The sequence below is a fragment of the Dendrobium catenatum genome, unplaced genomic scaffold (assembly GCF_001605985.2).
Source record: "Dendrobium catenatum unplaced genomic scaffold, ASM160598v2 fragScaff_scaffold_621, whole genome shotgun sequence".
NCBI lineage: Eukaryota > Viridiplantae > Streptophyta > Magnoliopsida > Asparagales > Orchidaceae > Dendrobium > Dendrobium catenatum.
In genome coordinates, this window is record NW_021319083.1 from 23,885,217 (window position 1) to 23,899,302 (window position 14,086).

The window sequence follows — 14,086 nt, forward strand, 5'->3', positions numbered from 1 at the left end:
TGTAGGAGTAGGAAGAAGCCCATTGCCAGTATGTTGAATTGAGAGCTGTTGCCCATTGCCCAGTACAACTTGATTGTTTCCATGGTATGATTTGGGTGTCTGAATAAAGCTGGAGTCAGTGGTTAAGTGTGAAGAAGCACCACTATCTAAATACCACTCCGGAGACGTCGTCGTAGTATTTGTTGGAGAAAATAAAGCAGAGAACGGTGGATCAGATGAGTACTGCGGATCATGTCTATACCAACAACGAACTGCAGTATGTCCTTGTTTACCACAGATCTGGCATATAGCATTTGTTCTCGGAGCTCTTCCACCATGGGATGCATTTGCAGACCTGTTACCATTTGAAGAGCGGCCTCGACTTGATCTACCGCGACCATGACCCCTGGATGCGGCTAACGCGGTATCATTTCTAGAGATTTGCAGAGATTGCAAATCTTTTGTTACTTCATGAGACAAATTCAGCTCCTCACTACACAATAAGGTGTACAAATAATCCAGTGCCAGTGGTTGTAGATTGGTTCTTATGGCTGTTTTAAACGCCTGATATGAATTCGGTAAACCATTGAGAGTATGATGAATAGTTTCTTCAGAATCAAGTGAGACACCAGCTGCAGCGAGTGCATTGACCTTTGCTTTGATCTCCAATAGATACTGCGCCATGGATTGTTCTTTCATAGAACAATGTTGCAGTTCATTCTTAATCTGCATAATTCTTGATCGGGTCGTCGATTGAAGACGACGACTGAGAGTTTGCCATATATCTGTACAATGATCAAGATTCAAAACATACGGCAAAAGATTCGAAGAAACAATAGAATACAAAGACGCTGCCAGATTCTGATCAATTAAAACCCAGGTGTTGTAATCCGGATTCTGAACTGTGACTATGGCTACATTCGTGCTGTATTTAGCAGGACAAACGCAAGAACCATCTAAAAATCCTTCAAAACCATTCACCCAGAACAGTTTTATCACCTGAGACTTCTAGGTTGAATGATTCTCAGCAGACAGAGGATTTGAGAAAATATTTTTGATATTGGACATCAAAAATTTAAGCTGTGATGTAATGACCGTGCTTTCAAGAAAAGCTCCGGCGACTTCAGTATTAGCATTTGCAGACTGAGCTGTGGAAGAGTTATTTGAAGGATTCATGGCTTCAAAAAGATACGATGACGATCTTGGAAGAAAAGAACGAAGATATTGAAAAGATCTTGAAGAAAAGCGGAAAAAGAAATTTCAACACTCTGATACCATGTGAGTTTTACGAAAGAAGCGAGACGAAACAGAGAAACAGAGGAATAAGGCAAAAGTGATTTCTTGTATTCATATTTTTTCAGTTTGATACTCAGTACATATTTATAGGTTTTACATTATAACTAATCACATGATTAGTTAGTGATGCTGAGCTGTCAATTAGCTGTACAGAACATTGTACCACATCTTCCTACAAATTGAAGGTAAGCAGATTTTCAAACCTTCCCTATGTTGAGGCAGAAAATCAGGAGATTTTGAATTCAAATTTGATGAATTCTAAGGAGATGATGATTGATTTCTAATGTTGGAAATCAAACAGTAGTTGACCAGTTTACCTTACCAATTTCTGATTCAAATTCAGTAAAGGTTTGGTCTGGAAAACAACATATAATAGTTAAGTCATTTAATCCTAATTTGGAAGAGAATGCAGTTTTGGATGTTGTCAAACTTGACATGAATAAGGTGGCTGATAATATTAAATTGCTTCAAAATTCCCTTGTAGTGAAGGTGTTTGGGAAAGGGATTCCATTTTCGCTTTGTAGCATTGAATTAAGTCGTCAATGGGATAAATTTGGGAAGTTTTATATTACATCATTGGGGCTTGATTGGATTTTGTGTTGATTTCATTCTAATCAGATTATGAAAGAAGTATTGAGTGGAGGTCCTTGGTATGTGGGAGGGCACATAATAGGAATGGATAAATGCACTCCAAATTTTTCCCTTACTTCATTAAAAGGGATTTCATCACCAATTTGGATTCACTTACCCTATTTGCCTCTTCATTGTTGGGATGAGACTAATGTAACCAAAATTGTTTCAAGAATAGGTGTTCCTTTGTTGCTAGATGGGAAAATGTTCAAATGGGGGAGGCGTGAATTTGCTAGAGTATGTGTTCGTATTAACCTAGACTCTAAGCTGCCTCTTGGAGTTTGGATTGAAGGACCATATGTAAGATTTTTTCATAAAATAGAATACAAAAAAATAACATCTTTCTACTTCAATTGTGGTAAAATAGGTCACAAATTTGAGACATGTACAAAAATTGACAAGGGAATGGATAATAAAGTATTAGATGATGCCCAATGAAATAATTTGTTTAATTCAACTAAACTTGGACCAGTTTTGGATATGAAATCTAAGGAAAAAGTGGATATTGTGAACCCAAAAAATTCCTATGGTCCTTGGGTTCATTTGAAGTTCAAGAGAAATAGAAGATTTCAAAAGAAGAATTCTTAGGTTTCAGCTGAGTTGAAGAGTCCTGGAGATAATTTTGAACCGTTTGAAGAATTAAATGGGAACAAATTCAAATTGTTGTCCTAGGTTTTTACTGAAGAACTAGTTAGAATGGATGGTGAAGAAAATGAAATGATAGCCAAAGAAAGCAAAATAAATCCAGGTTTTCAAAATTCAGAAGAGAAAAATAAAGACTTTGACTTGGTTAATTCTGAACTAGAACTACAAGAGGATGGTAAATAAATCTGAGAGCTGAGTATACAGAAATGAGAGAAGATGTGCAGGTTTGTTTTGATAATATAGAACAAGTTGTATTAGATAAATTAGAAGCTCTCAGGATAGATATTGCTGAAGAAAATTACTCTGTTATGGAAGTTCCGTGTTATATCTATGTTTAGTTTTCTTGCTTTAGTTAGTTTTATTTTAAGGATATGTTGGAATTTGGAAATGCGATTTAGAGTAATGGAAACTAGGTATCTCTCTATTTTTTATTTTTTACCTAATCGGGAATTCTAGGATACTAATAAACCTTATGGGTTGTTTAATCTTTGGTATCTCCTCCACCCTAATTGGTTTAAAATGATTAGTAGAGAATCATTTTTTCATTATTATTTTTCCTTTTTTTCAAAGTCTTTATCTATGCTTAAATTAATTCAAATAAAGGCTTCCTTTCTTTTTCAAAGGATTTCCAAGTTTTTTTTATTTTTTAAGACAGCCAACGACTAAATTATTATAAATCAAAGCAACTACTTATTACAACCATTATTAGATTCCACCTTTAATAAATCACAAAACATGGGAGGAATCAAACTAGAAGAAAAGACAACCCAATAAAAATCACTCAAGATAACATAACTAACACAAAGATTTGCTAGCTTATTACACTTTCTCTCCACCCAATAAAATAAAACAAAACTTTGATCCTTTAAGAAAACCAATTCATCTCTCCATTTGCCTCCTAAGTCTTGCAAATATTTGATAACATTAAAGTTATCACTTTCTATAATAATACCTTGATAGACATGCATCCAGTCTTTGATAATTTCTTTAATAAACCAGATAGAGAAAATCTTAAGATCTCCAATATCTCAATGAATACAAGAGTGAACATATGCCAAAATAAATCTCCCTTTACTGTCTCGTTCAACTACTTCAACTCCAGTTTTGTACGTTTTAAGTAGTGAAGCATTCACATTAATTTTAATCCAATTGGGGGGAGGGGGTACCAACAATCAGACAATCCAAAGGATTGATTTGTACCCCAGTGACCCAATTTTCCTTAAGGTATAAAGGAAATAGAATCCATACTAATTGTATATGATGTAATGAACATTGAACTATCTTCTTTCTCTCCATGAACTAGTTTGTTCCTAGAATTTCAAGTAAGGAAATTTGCATTACAATAAATATTCAACCTGAATCTTTTAGATTTGAAATCCTTTGTCATCCATTCCCAATAGGAATTGAAATTGACAAACTACTGGAAACCAAAGCCGGCTTTGTTTAAACATTCAATGACATCTTGCATCTTCACACAATTGACTTTGATATGATCCATATCTTCCACCCGACCACAAACTCTAGGACAGTTGTGATCATCTTGTAGCCTTCTATGATATAAGAAATGATAAGAAGGTATTGTATTATTAAATATTCTCCACAAAAAAACTTCAACCCGAGGTCTCAGATTCATCTTCTGAAGACAATGCCAATAAAAGCAATCCTACTCATGCATAAATTTGTTTTTATAAACCAGACCTGAAACTGAGCAACCTGATTTTTGATGGATTAACTCCACGAAGTCTTTGTCTTGATCTGCATGGATTTCCACCAAAAGAATGATTTTAACAAGCTCTTCTCCAAATCACTCATTGAGCTTAGAAACATCCTAAACACCTCCTGTAATTAAGCTATCCACCTTTTCTTCTTCTTCATATGGAATACAAACAAAAGTAGGCTAGCTGTTTAAATTTTTATCAAGTAACAAAACATCATCAAGGATATTGATGGAAGCTCCATTTGTTACTCCCCATTTAACAATAGATTTAAGAGCTTTCTTACCACTTGAAAGAATTTTACAGGTTGAAGAAGAAGAAGAAGAAGTCCCATTACTAAAATCTTGCATCAGTTGGCCTGATTTCAAATTAAGAATTTGACACAACAATGAATCTCTATCTTGAATAACCCTCCAAGCAAGTTTTTCTCACAAACCATCAACATTCTCCACACAAGTATAGATACCTCTTCCACCCATTCTCATTGGTTTACACAAATTACTCCAATTCCCATAGTGCATTCCCAAACTACCATTTTGTTTGTTCCATATAAATTCTCGACAGAGTTTATCAACTTATTTCAAGATACTTTTTGGAATAAGAGAATGAGTACAATAGAAGTTGGGAATAGCTAAAAGCACTATTTTGATCAGTAAAACTTTCCCTGACAATGAAAGTTGTTTACTCCCCCAAATACCCATCAGCTTCACCGCTTTCTCGGTGATGAAATGAAAGTCTACTGCAGATAACCTCCTAGCTGCTAATTTAACTCCCAAATACATGAATTCTTTAACCATCTTGAAACCCATAATTCTTTCTATTATCTTCCTCCTCATTTTCACATGAATACCAAATAACATTACATATTTATTGAAGTTAATCCTTTATCCTGTCTAGTTACAAAAACCTGTTTAAACTTCTTTGATCTCTTTAACTTCTTTGGCATTTGCATGAGAAAATATGATAACGTCGTCTGCATAAATAAGATGAGACAATTTTGGAATATTACGGCCAAGTTTAATTCCAAACTCAATATTACTATGCAAAAAATGGTTGGTAAGGAGTTGTGAATATAAGATGAATAATACTGGTGATAGTGGACATCCCTGACAAAATCCACTCTTAGCATGAATCCAGTTTGACTTCTTACCATTAATGATTAAAGAGAATTTTGGATGCTCATCCACTTAGATAACTTCAAGGGAAACCTGAAATAATCTAAATTTTTTTCAAGAGTCTTCCAACTCATGCTGCCATATGCTTGTTCTAAATCCACTTTGAAAGAAACCAACCCCTTTAGTGATTTAGCCCTCCTGAATTTCTGCATAGCTTCTTATGCAATGAGAATGTGGTCACTTATAGTTCTACCATAGATGAAAGTAGCCTGCTCCACCGAAACAAGCTTATGGATCGCCATTTTCATTCTATTTAAAAGAATTCTTGATATCACTTTATATATAGACCTACAAAGGGTAATAGGTCTAAATTCGCTCAGCAATAAAGGATTTGAAGTCTTTGGAATAAGAATCAAGAAGGTCACCTTCCATTCATCCATCATTCTTCCTGAAAAAAAAAAGAAGCTCACTACATTCAAGCAATCAGATTTTATTATTTTCCAAAAGGATTTCATGAAAAGTATGAAATTCCATCATTTACAGGAGATATACAATCAACTACTTGAAAAACAACCAAATCCAGTTCTTCCATAGTAAGTTCTTTGATTAAAATTTCTTTATCAGTATCATCAATACAATTTTTTGGATCAGGCCAACCATTCAGGTTTCCTACCCTTTTTTTTTCCACTTCCTGTTGAAGAAGTCTAAAAAAATATCATTGATTTTACTCCGATCCTCCGTGATAACACCATCAGCATCCTTACTCTTATAAATAAAATTTGTATATCTCCTAGCAGAAGCAAAGCTATGAAAAAAATTAGAGTTAGAGTCTACCTCCTTCATCCATTTGATTTTAGATCTTTGCTTCCACCATGTGTTTAGCCGGGCCAAGACAGTGTTCAGCTCCCCAATACATGATCGAAGCTCCAATAATTCATTTTCTGATATGCATCCAACATTTGCTTACTTGAATTGTAATTCTGTAATTCTTGATTTCAGTATCTCATTTTGTTGTTCAAATTCCTTAAATTTAGCTTTGCTCTAGTGAAACATGGCTTTTAGAGTTCTCCGAAACTTTATGTTTAAAGCTTCTGCATAATTCCCCCTGCTACTTTCCTCCATGCAAAACTAACCACCCCCATTGCAGCAGGGTAAGAAGACCATACTTCCTCATACTTCATGATTTTATCTATTGCAAGGTTCCAATTTAAAAAACCAAGTTGAATTGGACAATGATCGGATGCCACCCTGGATAAATGTCTCACTACCAACCGATTGGCTCCTAATGCAAAAGGATTAACAAAACAACAATCCAACCTCCCAAAATTCTAGAAGTGCCATATTTATTGTTGTACCAAGTAAATCATGGTCCAATAAAATTCACTTCATGAAGATCGTTATTAGATAAGAAAAAACTCATATCCCTTGATCCTTGCAAAAAATAGAACGGTCTGCCTCCTCTCTTATCTTCTTCCAACAACACACAATTGAAATCACCTCCAACTACTAAGGGTAAGTTATTCGAATTAAATTCTTCTAACTTGTGCAATAGCAGCCTTCTATGCATAGCATCCTTACCACCATATACCGTAGCTATTCTCCACCTCCCCATATTTACAATATCCAGATCCCCTACGATAACTTTTTTTTTTTGAAATTAAAGAATGAAAGCTTAATTAGTCAAAGAAAACTTATTACAAATTAATGGCGTTTGATTCCTCCTTTAACACTTTAGTAAAAGTGGGAGGAATCTTATTAATGTCTAAATCTTCCCAAATGAAAGAACTAACAATAGCATAGTTAGCACAAGGCCAGCTAACTTATTACAATCCATTTTAACACAATTGAAAATAACATAATTAAAATCTTTTAAAAATGATAAATCTCCCAAATCATTAGTACCTTTTTCATGACGCCATGAATGAAATTGATGACGTTATGATTATCACCTTATATGATAATTCCTTTGTAAGCATACATCCAATCTCTAGTGACTTCTTTGAAGGAGAGAATAGCTTGAAGTTACAAGTAAGAAGTATCCCAATGAGTAAGCTTTTTTCCAAATGCCAATAAAAATCTTCCTCTATGGTCCCTCATTACACCACCAATCTCAGCCATATAGGAAGAATAAAGTGAAGCATCAATGTTTACCTTCAACCAATCGGGTGGAGGAGGATGCCAAATATTATAAATCAACCTAATTGGTTGGTTGACATCCCTTGTACCCGTAGCTTATGCAAATAGAATGTTGTGATATAGCTACATAACTTATAGATTTTTAGCTATCATCCAAGAGCTGGATCTTCTGCCGTCATGAATTAATTCGTTTCTAGCTCTCCATAAAAGATAAATAACATTACAATAGAGACCAATTGTCCAAAGGTTTTTTCTCTGAAGCCATAAACAATAATCTTCCAGCGAGTTGAAATTTGGAAATTGAAAGCCCCACTTGCTTAAGATCTGAATAACTTCTTTTAATTTCAAATGGGAGGCAATTTACATGAGATTTCTTTTGTTGGGCCTAAATTTACATGGTGTAACAACAAGGTGGGAGGAGCTCACATCTTGGACTACCTCCAACAAGATGGTGGTGAGACATCTTGCTAGAGTAGCTTCGAGGCACAATCCCATTTTACTAAATTTCCTGGATGTTGAAGTCAAAACGGATAAGAATATCTGGATTGAGGATGTTTAGGCATCTTATCCCACATTAGAAACTATTGTTAAAGCTGCTTGGAGCATTAAAATGGGAGGCAATTGTGCTGAGATATTGAACAAGAAGTTTAAAACATCATTAAAAAGTTTGTTTTTTTTGGAATAGACTAAAGCACGAAAATTATTTGAGGCAAAAAGAAGAGCTTAAGTCAAAAATTATGTAGCTACAGATGAAGGAAGCTGAGTTTGGTGGAAGCAAAGAGCCAAAACTAAGTGGCTATCTGATGGGGATTTGAATACTAAATTCTTTCACTCATTTGCTTCGGCCAGAAAAAAGTCCAATTGGATTTTCAAATTCAAAGACAAAAATGGAGTAACGGTTGAAGAACAAGAACAAATAGATGTTGTCTTTGAAAGAAAATGGAAAGATAGACCTTGTAACACGTATGGTTGGCCTAATCCAATTTGTAAGTTGGATGTTAATAAGATCGAACGCTTGAATAAGGACATTTTTTTTTAATAAGTTGAAGCTGTGCTGATGCAATCTGAAGGAAACAGCTTACCTGGTAATGATGGCATTAACAATTCCTTCTTAAAATTTTATTGGCATATCATCAAACAGGATTTATGGAATGCTTTAGATCACTTTTCTAAATTCGGTCCAATGGATGAAGGATGGAAAGAAACTTTGATAGTTCTTATTCCTAAAGTGGAAAACCCATCCACCCCAAACCATTTCAGGCCAATCAGTCTTTGTAAGACTATTTACAAGGTAATTGCAAAAATTATTCTCAAATGAATGGAACCAGCTATGCATAAACTCATATCTATAGAGTAAGCAGCCTTTATTAAAGGTAGATCTCTTGAGGATCACATTCTAGTTTCCCAGGAGGTTTTTCATAAATTCAGAGTTTCCAAAACTCAAAAGGTATGTTTGCTTTTAAAATTGATATGGAACAAGTGTATGATAGTATGTGCTGGGAAACTCTAGGGAAAATTTTGGAAAATTTTTGTTTTCCTTATAAAATTTCTTCTTGGAATATGGACTTCATCATTGATCCAAAATTTTCTTTATTAATCAATGGATCTCGGTCTAAATGGGTTAAAGTAAGGAATGGTTTTCGACAAGGATGTCCCTTGTCACCTTACCTCTTCATCCTATGTGCTTAACTTCTCTCCAATGTATTTTTACAAGATAGGAATTCTTTGGGTATTCAAATCATGCAAAATGCTCCAAGGATTAATCATCTACTTCTTGCCGATGACATCTTAATCTTCTCTGAAGCTATTATTAGAGATGTGAAGAAAATCAAAATTATTTTATCCAATTTTTGTAATTGGACTGGCCAATGCAATAATGTAGGGAAATCTGAAGAATGGAAAGAGAAGGGCTATTGAGAGGATTATGGGCTTCAAGGTGGTGAAGGAATTCAGCTACCTTGGCATTAAAATGGAACTAAGAAGAACAGTGGCTGAAGATTATCAATTTATTATTGATAAAGTGATGAGATTGATACATATATGGGGCTCTAAACTTCTATCCTTGGCTGGAAAATTTAAACTCATTAAATCGGTTCTCAACTCTATCCCAGTTTTTTACTGTTCGCTTGCTTTGGTTCCAAAAAAGATACTAAAGGATCTTGACAAAATCTGTAGAAAATTCATTTGGGACAAAATAGATGGCAAATTGGGTTTACACTATTTGAGATGGGAGAAAATCTGTAAACCGAAATACTGGGGGGGGGGGAGGTCTTCGTTCCAATCTGGAGTTAGCTGGTCCCTCAAGAGAAAGGTCGGTATGAAAAATTACCCAGAAAAATGACTCGTTGCTGTACAAGATAATTGCCAACGAGTTGAATGGGAGACAAATTCAAAATTTATAAGGGGAAGACAGGCAGAAGCAAATTCAGCTCTTCATTCAAAATAATTGCCAACGACATGAAGTACCTAAACAATATAGTGAGATGGACGATTGGTTCTGGGAAGAACATTGTGGTTAATAATGATATCTGGATCTTGGACAAGAACCTTAATGTGTGGCCAACTTTCATGACAGTACCAGAAGATCTTGAACAGACATTGGACAATCTCATTACGGATGGTAATTAGAATACAGATAAACTTTATTATATGTTTGGTGAGGAACTGGTGGCTTTAATTTGTAATATTCAAATCCATCATGAAGATGAAACAGAGCTTATCAAATTTAAATCAGGTTTGTCTATCCCTGCATTAGCTTATAAAGCTTCAATTATAGAAGAAGAGCCTTGTTTCTACTGGAATGTCTTCAAAATATGAAACTAAGACCTCGTATGGAAGTCTTCTGGTGGCGATTATTCAATAATGTAATTCCTACATTCGACTTCCTGTATCAAAGAAGAATTCAAGAGGAATTCGGTTGTCTTAGATGCAGTAATGAAAGTGAAAATATTGACCACATCACAATCAATTGTTCGAAAATGGCACAGGTCTTGAATTATCTTAACAATTGGGGCTTTGGTTTTCTGAATTTTAACAACTTCCAACATTGCTTGAATTGGTTGAATTCAGGTGCCAAAAATCATAAATTCACTACAAACATTTATTTTAATGTTGTTTATCAATCTTGTAAAGCAAGGAACCAGATGATTCATGGTGGAAAAGATGTAAGTGCCTTGGTCTTAGCTTTAAATTTGATTAGATATGTCTCTATTTCATTTATGGAAGAAAGGAAACTGTCGAACCATTGGGGTATTAATCAGTAAAATAGACTGTGTAATCATTGGTACGCTCCTCCACCCTACAGGATCAAAATTAATGTTGATGCTTCATTAACAAACTCTTATAAAGGATGAGTATGAGGAGTTATCAAGGATTGCATAGGAAGACTCCTACTTTCCTACAACTTTAAATGTATACACTGGGATATATCGTTTCTTGAACTAATGGCAGTCCAAATGCTAAAAGAAGTTAAGAAGGATTGGTTTGAAGGATGCGAAGGAATAATCATAGAAGGAGACAACAAAAACATCATCGAGTTCTTACAAGGTCTCAAAGGTAATTGAAAAGATGAGCTCAATTTCATAAAAGATTTTAACGTTGTTATTTTTAATTAGGTCAATAGAGGTTGTAATAATTTAGCTAATTTATGTACTAATTATGCTCTTCTTAGTAACTTCTATTGGGATTGTGTAGACATGAATAAGATTCCTCCTATTTTCAATCATATGTTAAAGGAGGAATCGGCCTATGGGTCTAGTTTGTAATAGCTTTTAGTTTCTTTATTAATGCAATCTCTTGCTTTTCTCAAAAAAAAAAAAAAAAAAAAAAAAAAAAAAAAATGAAAGCAAAATTTTAACTATAACCATATCCAATTATTAAAACTATATTATTTACTTCAACATTCAAAAGTTAATGATTAAATCTATAACCTATAATTTTAAATTAGGTGAAAATAAGAATGATTATGTTTAATTATTTGTATTTTTCTAAACTATAAGTATAACTTTGCTTCTTTTTTACTAATTTTAGACAGTGATGTATTATACTAAATTTTCTCAATTTTAGATTGTCACTTTTTATTTTAATTAATTACTTAATAATAATTACAAACTTTTATATGCTTGAGGAAAAGCAAGAGTTTAAGTTGGGGAGGATTTGATAAGTGTAAATAATATTATTTTTTATGTGTTTATTCATCGGTAAAGAAGTGTTGTTTTAGTTGCATTTAAGAAGGAAAATATAAGAAACGAACAAAATTTTAAGTATGGTACAACATCGTGACGTCAAACACAATGCCACTTTGGCTCCATCATTGACACCACTAGAGCACCCAAATATGGACATCGTGGTGTCTAGTCTCTTTTTGAAAGAGCTGTAGTGTCAGAGGAGTTAGTGTCGTAAAGCCCAGCCAACTTTCTTAGTGTTGCAGTGTCAAAGTAGTCAGCACCACAAAGCCTAGTCTCTCCTGCACAACACCACCACCCCAAATTCATCTGTCACTAATTCAAGGGAGTGCCATGCGAATGTTAAAGTTTTAAGTCATTAGAAGTGCCTTCAATCTATAGTTAGAACTATTCTTTTTTTTATTTTGAAGAATTTCAATATGCATTAAGAAGAAAAAAAGAAAAGAACTAGTTAAAAACCTCAAAAGGATGATATTCTTCCTTGATTAAACTAACCATCAAGGGAGGGATATCATCAAAAGAAAAGTTGTCAAAATAAACACTATTCTCTAAAGCCATAGTAGCACACAAGTTAGCCACCTTATTACATTTCCTATAAGCATCTAAAAAGACAACTTTATTGAAATCATTCACAAATAAAGAATCTCTTACCGAATTGAAGTTCATAATCCCTTTATTCTGCTTCAAGGAGTTTTGAATGTAATTGATAACATTAATTTTATCACTTTCCACAATCACCTCTTTATAGTCCCGCATCCAGCTTTTGACATAATCCTTGACCGAGAGAATAGCTCCCATTTCTAGCTGTGCTATATCCCAATGAATCATCTTCTTCCCAAATGCAAGAATGAACCTTCCATTACAATCCCGGAACACACCACCAATTCTAGCTAAACCCGAAGTAGTTAAGGAAGCATCAACATTGATTTTCATCCATTCTTTCGGTGGGGGGCACCAAGAAACTTGAGACTCCCTAAGGAGGTTAGTGCTCCAGTTAGAAAGAGATGGACTAGTCTTGGTAATGGCCAATGACAATGCATTAGAAGCAACCACATAAGAAGGAAGTGCAGTATTGCCATGTTTAATCTCATTCCTATTTTTCCAAGAGAAGTAAACAATAGTAAAATAAATTTGTACAATACCCAGATTATTTACTGAAATTCTCTTAAATTTCTTGAGACAATGATCCAATGAATAAAATATAGGAATGGAAATACCCCAACCAACAATCTGCTTAATGATTTCAATCAAATATTTGCATTGAACAATGATATGTTCATAGCTCTCCACCATTAAACAACCTCTAGCACAAGAATCATTTTCCAAGAGCTTACGGTTCTTGAGGTAGAGGTTTAGGGATAGCTAACTTCCCAAGTCTCCACCAAAACATCTCCACCTTCTTGCTTAACTTGAGTTTATTAAACCAATTACAATAGTCATCATCAACTAAGCTGAATCTTATTCTTAATACATGCTCAAAGGCCAATCCAGAAACTATCCTACCGGGACAGAACTTCTGCATTTCTAGAAAATCATCTCTGCTGGAATCAACCTGGATACTGCTGATCATCATAAAAAGTTTCGGATGAAACATCTCCTGAAGCAATTCAGTATTCCATTGGCCATTCTCCAACATCAACCGCTGAACACAAAGTCCCTCCAAGGCAGCACAATCAGCAAAAGTCGGCCACTGGTTAATACATTTGTCAAGAAACCATATATCATTCAGCACATTGATCTCCTTGCCATTGCCAACATTCCATCTAGTAATGTTTTTAAGAAACTTCCCACCATCTAATAAGATCTACCAAGCTTTGGAAGTGACCTTATTATGAGCACCATTCAAGATAATCTTCCCATACTTAGCTCTCATAGCTCTATGAAACATTGTACCAGGTTTTTGAAGAAAATTCCAAGTCAGATTTGCTCTTAAAGGCCCAGCCTTCAACATTGGAGATTGTAATCCCAAACATCCCATACTTCTCGGTTTGCAAAGATCATCCCAAGCAATGTAGTGAATACCGTGACTACCATCATGTTTATTCCAAATAAAACTTCTACAAAGTTTTTCCTTACTAATCAACACCTTCTTAGGGATCATGGAGTGTGTGATTAAGAAATTAGGCACGGTCAAAAGAGAGCTAGTTATAAGAGTAATCTTACCACCCATAGAAAGAAATTCTTCCCCCAAATATTAAGTCTATCCATCATATTAGTTAAGATATCATGAAAATATGCTGTCCTCAACCGATTAAGAGATAACTTTATCCCAAGATAACTCATCTCCTTGACTACTTTGAAGCTCAAAACTTTGGTAACCTTCTTTCTCATATGATTACTAACACTGTTACCAAAAATAATTTGAGATTTGTTAGCATTGACCCTT